The sequence below is a fragment of the Mizuhopecten yessoensis genome, unplaced genomic scaffold (genome assembly GCF_002113885.1).
Source record: "Mizuhopecten yessoensis strain PY_sf001 unplaced genomic scaffold, ASM211388v2 scaffold10603, whole genome shotgun sequence".
In the NCBI taxonomy this organism is placed as follows: domain Eukaryota; kingdom Metazoa; phylum Mollusca; class Bivalvia; order Pectinida; family Pectinidae; genus Mizuhopecten; species Mizuhopecten yessoensis.
The window spans coordinates 1,671,895-1,682,710 of NW_018408629.1; the positions used below are offsets into that span (position 1 = coordinate 1,671,895).

Genomic DNA, 10,816 nt, shown 5'->3' on the forward strand with positions numbered 1-10,816 from the left:
AACTTCCCGAATGAATTTGGGTCAGCTATTGTTATGAGGCACATCAAGGGGTTGTTTAATACATTATAACAACTGAACAGTTCTTGGCTTGTGATTGTCTTTAATGTTATCACACATACCAATGGTATGTACAGCCTTTATAATATTTACGAGACAGACTGATTTGTTATATAAGCATTATATGAGAATACAAACGTTTTCTCCATATTCCATAACAGAATAGTGGTCATACTATGGTAACATAAACCGGAACAGGATATTTATGGTTTTTCTTCACTTTTTAAATAACATTCATGACATATATAACAAACGCACATTGAAGTGTTTGTTTTAGTGAGGGTTTCAATTTAGTTTTATAATAAACATTTTGACGATAAGGACAACACGTTTTTCCTGTTATATAGTTAAGATGGAGGCTATAGACCGAAAGACTGACATTTGATTGTATATACATGTGTACCTGTATAATTCTGTTTTTTTACTATCAAAAGTACTTGGACAGATAATTGTCTGTACTATCAGAATATGTTCGGATTGATTTCATAATCACAATCACAAAATACTACATATTGCAATCATCACATCAACCACATAAGTGTGTATATGTCACACATATAATAAGGGAAATGCACAGAAATAGATTGATTTCATAAAATATAACATTGAACAACAACTTGAGGGATCCCACCTCCATCTTTTTCCGGTCAACATAATATCCTTTACTGTTTCAAATTAAAATAATCAGAGAGCGGTTGTGAGATGGAAAACGTTTTCCCAATCAAATTGCTCCTTATGAAGAAAATATAGTCAGCCATTCCATTTTGTTTAATATAGGCACTATAATAAACAAAATTGACTGACTATATTTTCAAATATATCATAATTACATCTTACAAGTAAATAGTTACACAGTATAAAGCATTTTGTCATAGCAGGAATCCATCCTCTTAATGTAAAAATATATAGACAATATCATAATTTTGTTAAGAAAAGTTATAAAACGTAATATGTTAATAAATTAAAACAAACTATCACAGGTTGCAATCCAGAGAGCAGATGATGTGAACAACCCCTACCTAACAAGCTCTCTGGAGTTTGTACTATCATATTATATACTATAATAAATATAACGTTTCTTTTACATTTTCTGCATTAAAACATGCTGTCTTTAAAAAATAATAACAATAATGATAAATAAAACTAATAAATACATAAATATGATATAGATATGATGTATATGTTTAAAGGAGCTGATCGGGGAAAAAATACAAAATAAATGGGTCTAAATGCGTTCGCTGGAATCTCGGGGAAGCCCCGCGTAAAGTTAGCGCAGATCTATTTATATATGTCACTCGAAAGTGAGGCAATGAAGATAACAACAATAGCACGACGTCTATCAGCCATGTCGGACTCAACTAGCGGGCAAGACAGCAATACTATACGTAAATAATTGTTTTCAAAGGTCATGTATGATGCAAGTGTAGTATTCCTACCTATATGTTGTTGTTATATATAACGGTATTGATGATAATGTCAATAAACGTGGAAATCACTGCAAATCGCCGTCCAATGCAGCGATGGGGCCCCATGAGGGGCAATCGAAAACCCGTCATCAATGTCATCGTTTCATTTGTAAAGTTGTATTTACTATTTTGAAGCAACAGTAGCATATAGTTAATAAAAATACAACAAGTGTTTGCCTGGGACTGTCGGGAATACTAATTAAATAATTAAAACGGCCCAAAGACGTATCTAGACCAAACTTGAAGGAACAGGCATATTGACCCTGTGTCATTGAAACTTTGATAAATAGGCCGGCCTATCAATTGATTATAGACGTGTTTATTACGCACAGCATCACTTTTTAGATCCAGTTTTAATCTATTATCCATTTACTGTTATATAAAGAAAGCAGAATGTTTGAATGCACACAAGTTGCACATACTAATTGCCCTACAATATTTCATTATGCAATCATAAACCACATAATTATATCATACATATATAAAATGATTGCATACATATTCTGTGATTTGAAAAATCCCTCAGTTATCAAAAATGCGAATACAAATTAAAACAGGTCTGTTAAAAATAGCAGAATCACTGTAAGACTCATGGCTCTAAACTTGGATGTTAAAGATGTAGATAGAACTAGGGGTTGCACGACCAAAGGTGAAGGTTACAGAGGTCATTTTGTTGAAGCAGAGTTGGTTGGAATCCATCAAGGAATCACATGGCCACAGTTAAATATCACCAGGTTAAATTTCAAAGTCACATTTATAATCAAACTTGCTGTATACATGTATTTGTATACTTTCATCCTTTATCATTATGTAGTAACAATAAAAGTTGGAATATATTGGGCCTTCCGAGGCCTCTCGTCTTAAATGACCTCATACCACGAGGAGTTTAGGCAAAGAACATGTTACTAGTCTCTCTGTATACAAGTCTCAATTTTGGACAAATATTGTCAGTTACGGTTTCTTTGTTGTGTCTACTGATATTATGAAAGGAGCCGAGAAACTCAAAATGCTTTCATTTTTTTCAATATTTTATTGTTCCAGATTTAAATTTACAATTGAAAGCTGACAGGGTTGGAGCCCTGGTATCAGTACACAATACTTCCAGTCACAGACAATCATTAGTTCATACATTCATTCATACATGTATTTTGTTTTTTACATGATATATTCATTCATCTCATTGCTGAAGTTCAATCACACATTCATTATTTCATTCGAACAACCATTTGTTCATGTGTTATAATTATAAATGAGTAGCGAGGGAAGTCTTATTCAATATTGTCTGTCATCTCTCTTCATTTTAAAGTTGCCCCACTTACAAGCTTCATGTCTGGTATTTTGGTGTAAAATGTAGTTCTGTACATCAATATTTTTTGTATGTTTTTGCTTTGATAGCTACTCCATTGAATATTACCATTATAAACTTCCGAGTCTGATGCATTTTTTCCACACCAGTTATATCATATGAGTGAGATGACTGAGCTCTGCAATGTTTTCATTTTATTATAATTTACCATCTGTATACATACATACAGTAAACATAATTTATATTACGACAATTTATGTGTCACATTGTGGGTGATATTTTCCGTAAAAGTATATACATACATGTACAAGTACTTACTCTATATCTGAGCCGTTGGACATTAGTGTACCTACTATCTACAGATAGGCTAGGTTCTTTATGGGCAGGTGTGGATGTAATCAGTACCCGTGCCCCTGTAGATGTGTGTGATGCTTTCCTAGACCGAGAAGTGCTACATGTACATTGTAGGTGTATCCATTGAAGTGCCATGTACCCCCATTAAAGTACCAGGTGTGGCAGTGGCTACACCATGTATTACATGGAGAAAAAAAAAATATTTGAAAAATAAAATATTCTCCCAATATATTTTTTTATCACAATTTAAGAAATATCATTGAAAATGCTCTACCACTGAGCTGTATAAAGGGACATTCCCTCTAGCTCGAATCTAAAATGCGACCGTAATCCTATAATTAACAAAATGTAAATGACCTTTGTATTCGTTTCAGATTCATTCAGAACTCGCATTAAAATGAACTACATGTATAACGTTAACGTTTCTTAAATTTATTGATAACAGATTATAAAATAATAAACTCCTCTATGAAATACAAAATTAAATCATATTCATGTATATTTATGTTATAAGTGGACTGTCAGAGGATTGTAAATCCTGCACATAATTTATGTATACTGTCAGAGTAAATATGTGTATCAAAACAGACTTATATTATTTCTGTGATATCACAGAAATAATACAAGTTTTGGCATTCATTCTTGACAAAATATATTCATGAACACAAAGAGATGCATTCAATACAATATACTTTGACTTTTTGACATTAAACATATTCTAAGTACAAAGGATTTTGCACAAGTTATAGCAACTTATGAAGCCATCTCCTATCAACAAAATATTTCACGTATACAAGTGATGACATAGACAATTAATTTCAAATTCAAAAATTGAAAGAAGTCAATTACATGTAATTGTAATAAATATACACATATAGATAGCTTATGTTCAAAATCTTCCGCTGGATTTGATGAAGGACTGCACATGTTCGAATACATTACAATGTACACCAAAAGCAACATACGTGATGCTGTATAAATGTTCAGAGATAAGAAGTGGAGCAAAGTATTTGAGGATGCGTGTCCCACTGCAGACAAAACACTAGAGAGCTTCCGTGCTAAAGTAAACTCCCTGTCATTTTGTTTCGGGTATGAAGTGTAAAGAGGGTGTGCTGATGCACGGTTAGAGCGACAGTGTAATGGTCAGAGATCCTGGGTTCGAATCCTGGTCGGGCTCCGTTGCATTTCAAGGTTTTTGTTTTTATCTTATTTTTTTTCATGATTGTTCCACCAAGTATAACATTTCTTTTTACAAATGATGTATCAAAGCTATACTCATATCGGAAACACTTTTCCGGTCATAATTACAATTTCATGCAGCGGCATCAGTAGTTATTCCAGTGTTGAGTCTGTCCCTCCTCGTGCCGGACAATACCCCCCAACCCTGACCCAGGGGGCGCCACAATTGCCCTCTTGGAATGAGTGAACAGTTCAAGTTTTGAAATTACTATACATGTAGTTTACAGTAGCATTCTTCCACGCAAACCATTGTGTAATTATTTCAGATTTATACTACTAAATTACTATTTCATACTAATTCAGATTATTTCCTCAAACGAAAGTTTGTCACCAGCTTTTCCGTAATTTCCTAGTATAATTTTCGTCCTCGTCTTTGTATCTCTCCGCGTCGGCCACCATTCTCTCGATGTCCATTTTACTCAGTCCTCATGTCTATAAATTCTAAACAATAATATATTCACCCTATCTAAAAAACAAACGAATTGCCTTATAATATACTATGGAAATAAAGTCGTTTTATAGAATAACAGAATAATGTCCATAATATTATCTCATGTAGCCTAATATAACCAATTTGCACGGGATCTTTAATTAGTTTTCTTTTGATAAAATTATTTGACATACAAGAAACAAACTTTGAAGTTTTTATTTCGGCGAGGCTGTCAATTAAGTTAAACATATAATCATATCTATAATATATTTATGTATTTATTATTTATCATTATTGTTATTATTTTTCAAATACATCATGTTTTAATGCAGTTAATGTAAAATAAACCTTATATTTATGATAGTATATAATATGTAAATACAAAATCCAGAGAGCTTGTTAGGTAGGGGCTGTCCACATCATCTGCTCTCTGGATTGCAACCTGTGATAGTTTGTTTTAATTTATTAACATATTACGTATTATAACTGTTCTTAACAAAATTATAATATTGTCTATATATTTTTACATTAAGAGAATGGATTCCTGCTATGTAACAAAATGCTTTATACTTTGTAACTATTTACTTGTAAGATGACATTGTGATATATTTGAAAATATAGTCAGTCAATTTTGTTTATCATAGTGCCTATAATACACAAAATGGAATGGCTGACTATATTTTCTTCATAAGGAGCAATTTGATTGGGAAAACGTTTTCCATCTCACAACCGCTCTCTGATTATTTTAATTTGAAACAGTAAAGATATTATGTTGACCGGAAAAAGATGGAGGTGGCATCCCTCAAGTTGTTGTTCAATGTTATATTTTATGAAATCAATCTATTTCTGTGCATTTCCCTTATTATATGTGTGACATATACACACTTATGTGGTTGATGTGATGATTGCAATATGTAGTATTTTGTGATTGTGATTATGAAATCAATCCGAACATATTCTGATAGTACAGACAATTATCTGTCCAAGTACTTTTGATAAAAAAAAAAAAAAAAGAATTATACAGGTACACATGTATATACAATAAAATGTCGGTCTCTCGGTTTATAGCTAGCCTCAATCTTAACTATATAACAGTTAAACGTGTTGTCCTTATCGTCAAAATGTTTATTATGAAACTAAATTGAGACCCTCACTAAAACAAAAACTTCAATGTGCCTTTGTTAAATATGTCATGAATATTATTTAAAAAGTGAAGAAAAACCATAAATATCCTGTTCGGGTTTATGTTACCATAGTATGACCACTATTCTGTTATGGAATATGGAGAAAACGTTTGTATTCTCATATAATATTTATATAACAAATCAGTCTGTCTCGTAAATATTATAAAGGCTGTACATACCATTGGTATGTGTGATAACATTATAGACAATCACAAGCCAAGAACTATTCAGTTGTTATAATGTATTAAACAACCCCTTGATGTGCCTCATAACAATAGCTGACCAAAATTCATTCGGGAAGTTTCTAGAATGATCGAATCACCAGAACGTTCTAGATTCCTAGATAATTCAAGAAATAATCAATGGAGAGTATATAACCATGGATCAACCAGACTGTGGTCAGAATCAGAAAAGAATTCGTACAGTTCTACTTCAAAGTAACAGAGAACTGACATTACACAAGGTGTGTATATATCCAGCACACAGCTAGCGAGCGACATAAAGCAACCGATACTCTACTTTCGTTTTGACTCCACTTGAAGACAGACATGGCAAGCTCACGTAAAGGACCAGCTATTGGAATAGATCTCGGTACAACGTATTCATGTGTCGGAGTATTCCAACATGGAAAGGTGGAAATAATTGCCAATGACCAGGGAAACAGGACTACGCCTAGTTATGTGGCCTTTACAGACTCTGAGAGATTAATTGGGGACGCTGCCAAGGGACAAGTAGCCATGAACCCACAAAACACTATTTTTGATGCAAAACGACTCATCGGTCGAAAGTTTGATGACCAGCATGTCCAGTCGGACATGAAACATTGGCCGTTTAGGGTTGTCAATAACGCAGGTAAACCAAAGATTCAGGTGGACTGCAAAGGAGACACAAATAAACAGTTCACACCAGAGGAAATCAGTTCCATGGTTCTAACTAAAATGAAGGAGACGGCAGAAGCTTTCTTGGGTCACCCGGTCAAGGATGCTGTGATCACGGTGCCAGCCTACTTCAACGACTCTCAGAGACAGGCGACAAAGGACGCTGGTGTGATTGCTGGACTTAACGTTCTCCGAATTATCAACGAACCGACGGCTGCGGCGCTGGCATATGGATTGGACAAAAACCTCAAAGACGAGAAAAACGTTCTCATCTTTGACCTGGGTGGAGGAACCTTTGATGTGTCCATTTTGACTATCGATGAGGGGTCGATATTCGAGGTGAGATCTACTGCTGGTGACACACACTTGGGTGGTGAAGATTTCGACAACAGAGTAGTCAATCATTTTGTACAGGAGTTCAAACGGAAACATGGCAAAGACTTGAGTAAGAATAGCAAGGCTTTGAGAAGGCTTCGAACTGCATGTGAACGTGCCAAACGAACCCTTTCGAGCAACAGTGAGGCAAGTCTCGAAATTGATTCTCTGTTTGAGGGTATTGACTTTTACAGTAAGCTCACGAGAGCTAGATTCGAGGACTTGTGTGCCGACTTATTCCGTGCTACTCTAGAACCTGTGGAAAAGGCACTTCGTGATGCAAAGATGGACAAATCGAAAATCCACGAGGTCGTCTTGGTTGGCGGATCTACACGTATACCAAAAATACAAAAGATGCTCGAAGATTTCATGAATGGAAAACAGCTCAACAAATCCATCAACCCCGATGAAGCTGTAGCGTACGGTGCCGCGGTTCAGGCTGCCGTGCTTACTGGCGACAGTAGTGACGTCATCAAGGATGTTCTTCTCGTGGACGTGGCGCCTTTGTCCCTCGGAATAGAAACAGCTGGAGGTGTGATGACAAAATTGATCGAAAGAAACACAAGGATTCCAACAAAAACGTCACAGACATTTACAACGAATTCTGATAACCAGCCTGGTGTTAGTATTCAAGTGTTCGAGGGAGAACGAGTTATGACAAAAGACAATAACCAAATGGGAAAGTTTGAACTAAACGGCATCCCTCCTGCACCCCGAGGTGTTCCTCAGATCGAAGTTCAGTTCGATATTGATGCTAATGGAATACTCAATGTGTCAGCCGAGGACAAAAGTACGGGGAAATCCAACAAAATCACCATCACAAACGACAGGGGACGACTGAGCAAAGAAGACATTGAGAAAATGGTGGCCGACGCGGAAAGATATAAAGACGAAGACGAGAAACAGAGAAAAAGAGTTTCGGCCAGGAACCAACTCGAGAATTACATTTTTAGTGTCAAACAGGCCATGGAAAACGCTGGTGACAAAGTTTCGTCGGAGGAAAAATCAATTGTCTGTAAGGGTTGTGAGGACAATCTGAAGTGGTTGGACAGTAACACAATGGCTGACGCGGAGGAATACGAATATCAACTAAATGAATTCCAGAAACTGTGTTCACCAATCATGACCAAACTACACAGGGGTTCCGAACAGGGCAATGGTGGGGCACCCCATGGAGGCTGTGGCCAGGAGGCACAATGAGGGGCAAGTACGGGCCCAACGGTGGAGGAAGTGTACTAATGAACCGGAGTTGCAATTACTGTTTGAACTTTAGTAAAATGGATATTGATGAAACATGAAGTTAAGCCTTTGCAATTGAATTTTTTTATTCTTGTTTTGAAATATTAACCATTCATCTTTGAATATTTATTGGTCAAATAAATGTATACTTTATACATATATTTGATATATGTCATGCTGTTTTGTACGCGTCACTTTACACGCGCATCTTATAAATTGCCAATGTTTATACTTTTCGCAAAATATTATAATTTGCTTCTGTGATATTTTTCATGTTTGTTTCAATAAATTTTATAAACGTTGCATCTCTGTTACATTTTGATTGGAGTAATTATAATGAATGCTGAAGTGATAGTTATACAAATATATATATTGGAATAGTATTCCGTCTTTGCGTATTGCAGAGTTATCTTCCCTTGGGAGCAGGTATTGATTGTTACTTCACTTGTTTGTGAGACTAACGTCATCATTTTTTGAGAAAACGACGTAATTTTCTCGCACAAACTAATGACGAAACAATCAATACCTGCTCCCAAGAGAAGATAACTCTACAATACGCAAAGACGGAATATGTCGGCACACTTCAGAGGTCTAACTGTTGTGTCAAATTAGCTGTTAACTCAAGTTTCGAAGTCACATCGTATTTGTGGTTTTGCATAAACCTTATTGGCGTAACTTAACCGAGCTTTGAATAACTTAATTGGTCCGTAGCTCATAAAACCAGCCTCGTGTTTAACCATGGATTTTATACCAAAACTATACAATCATGTCATGTGACACAGTGAAACAAAGTCAAGTGTGAATATTGAAAATTGTGTAAGACTTCAAATCTCTTCAAATTCTTCCAAACGAATGACACTTTTTTATCATTTATCATCGAAACAAAAATTGACTTGTATTTGAACTTGAGAAGGTTTTCTTGAATAATAGTATCTACGTACATGTAGTATTAGTGTTCATAAAAGATTGAACATATTCTGATTGTACAGACATTAACCAGTATGTGTCAGTGTGTGGCAGAAAAAAATGTCTTTATTTCATATATATAAAGTAGATAGTAAATAAACAAGAAATATAGAATAAAATAAAAAAGGGGGGGGGGGGGGGGGGGGGGGGGGTCCAAAATGGCCCCTCCATTGATTTCAATTTTCTTTTGGTGATGTGAAGACCAAAACCTTATCATAACAAAAACACCCATTACAATTCAAATGAGTACTAGGTTCGTTTTTTGTAGAAGCATAAAACTGAAATTCTCAAAACGCCAGAGTTTTTCCCAAAAAGACGAATATTTTCAAACTAAAAATGCAATGAAGGATCATCTATGAAGCAACTGAAACTACGAATCATATGCTACAGTATACATATAAAAATCCCTTGCTTCGGTTAGTTATCAGATGTGTACAGACAAATCAACAGCCAGAAGCCATCTCAAGCAATGATGTTTTCCAGACAAAAAATTGGTTCATCTTAGAATAAAAGTATCTTATAACTTTTGTATACCAAAAATATTTTGATGATAGATGGACAAGGTCATGAACTACCAGTGACAAAAATATCAATCCAAAATATGTGGTGGAACATATTCAAAAATGGATCAAATGACTATGGTCTATACATCAAAATTCATGACTATATGTATAGTCGAATCATTATGATTGAAAACTGACAGAAAAGAAGAAAAAGAAAACAAAATGTTAAGTTTGGATAGGATGAGTATTTAATCAACAGAGAAGATGTTTGGGAAAGATTCGATGTTTGATTCCTTTTCAAGATGGCACCCAAAATATTCATTTTACTGCCCAATCAGTTATCGGATTCATAGACAACTGTCAATGAAATTCAGAGAATTGTGTGATTGTTTGCTACTTTGCTTTTTATATAAATTAAGAAAGACGCCGTATTAACAGCTGATGACATTTACAGATAATGTTTTGCAAGATGCTAGAGTATGAAATGTGTTCGAATGGCAGACTTGGGGAAAAAAAGGAAGAAAAAATGATGGAATGTTTTGAGTTTGTTTTCAAACTGGTTATTCTAGATCCACAAAAAAATCAAGCTTTGTCGGAACTTATTAGCCTTGAATGCAACTGTTTTGGATTTTGAAGACTGCAATAATAGCCAAAATGATAAAGTATACTTGATGTAGGAGCACACATTCCCATAGTTCCTTACCAACTTAGCATTGGCAGTTGTGAAGTTATACATTATGAATTTGTTGTGACTTAACATGCACTGAAAGGTTTATTGTAGGCTTGCAATGAATTTCATTACCAATTACCTGTAATCAG

At 34.9% G+C, this 10,816-nt stretch overlaps 1 pseudogene across 1 annotated transcript; it reads left to right on the forward strand.

Annotated features, from left to right (window-relative positions):
• The first annotated feature begins 6,362 nt into the window (after positions 1-6,362).
• Positions 6,363-8,760, forward strand: LOC110461363 (annotated as a pseudogene). The gene has a single exon (XR_002464124.1). The product of XR_002464124.1 is annotated as a heat shock protein 68-like (transcript).
• Positions 8,761-10,816: the final 2,056 nt, after the last annotated feature.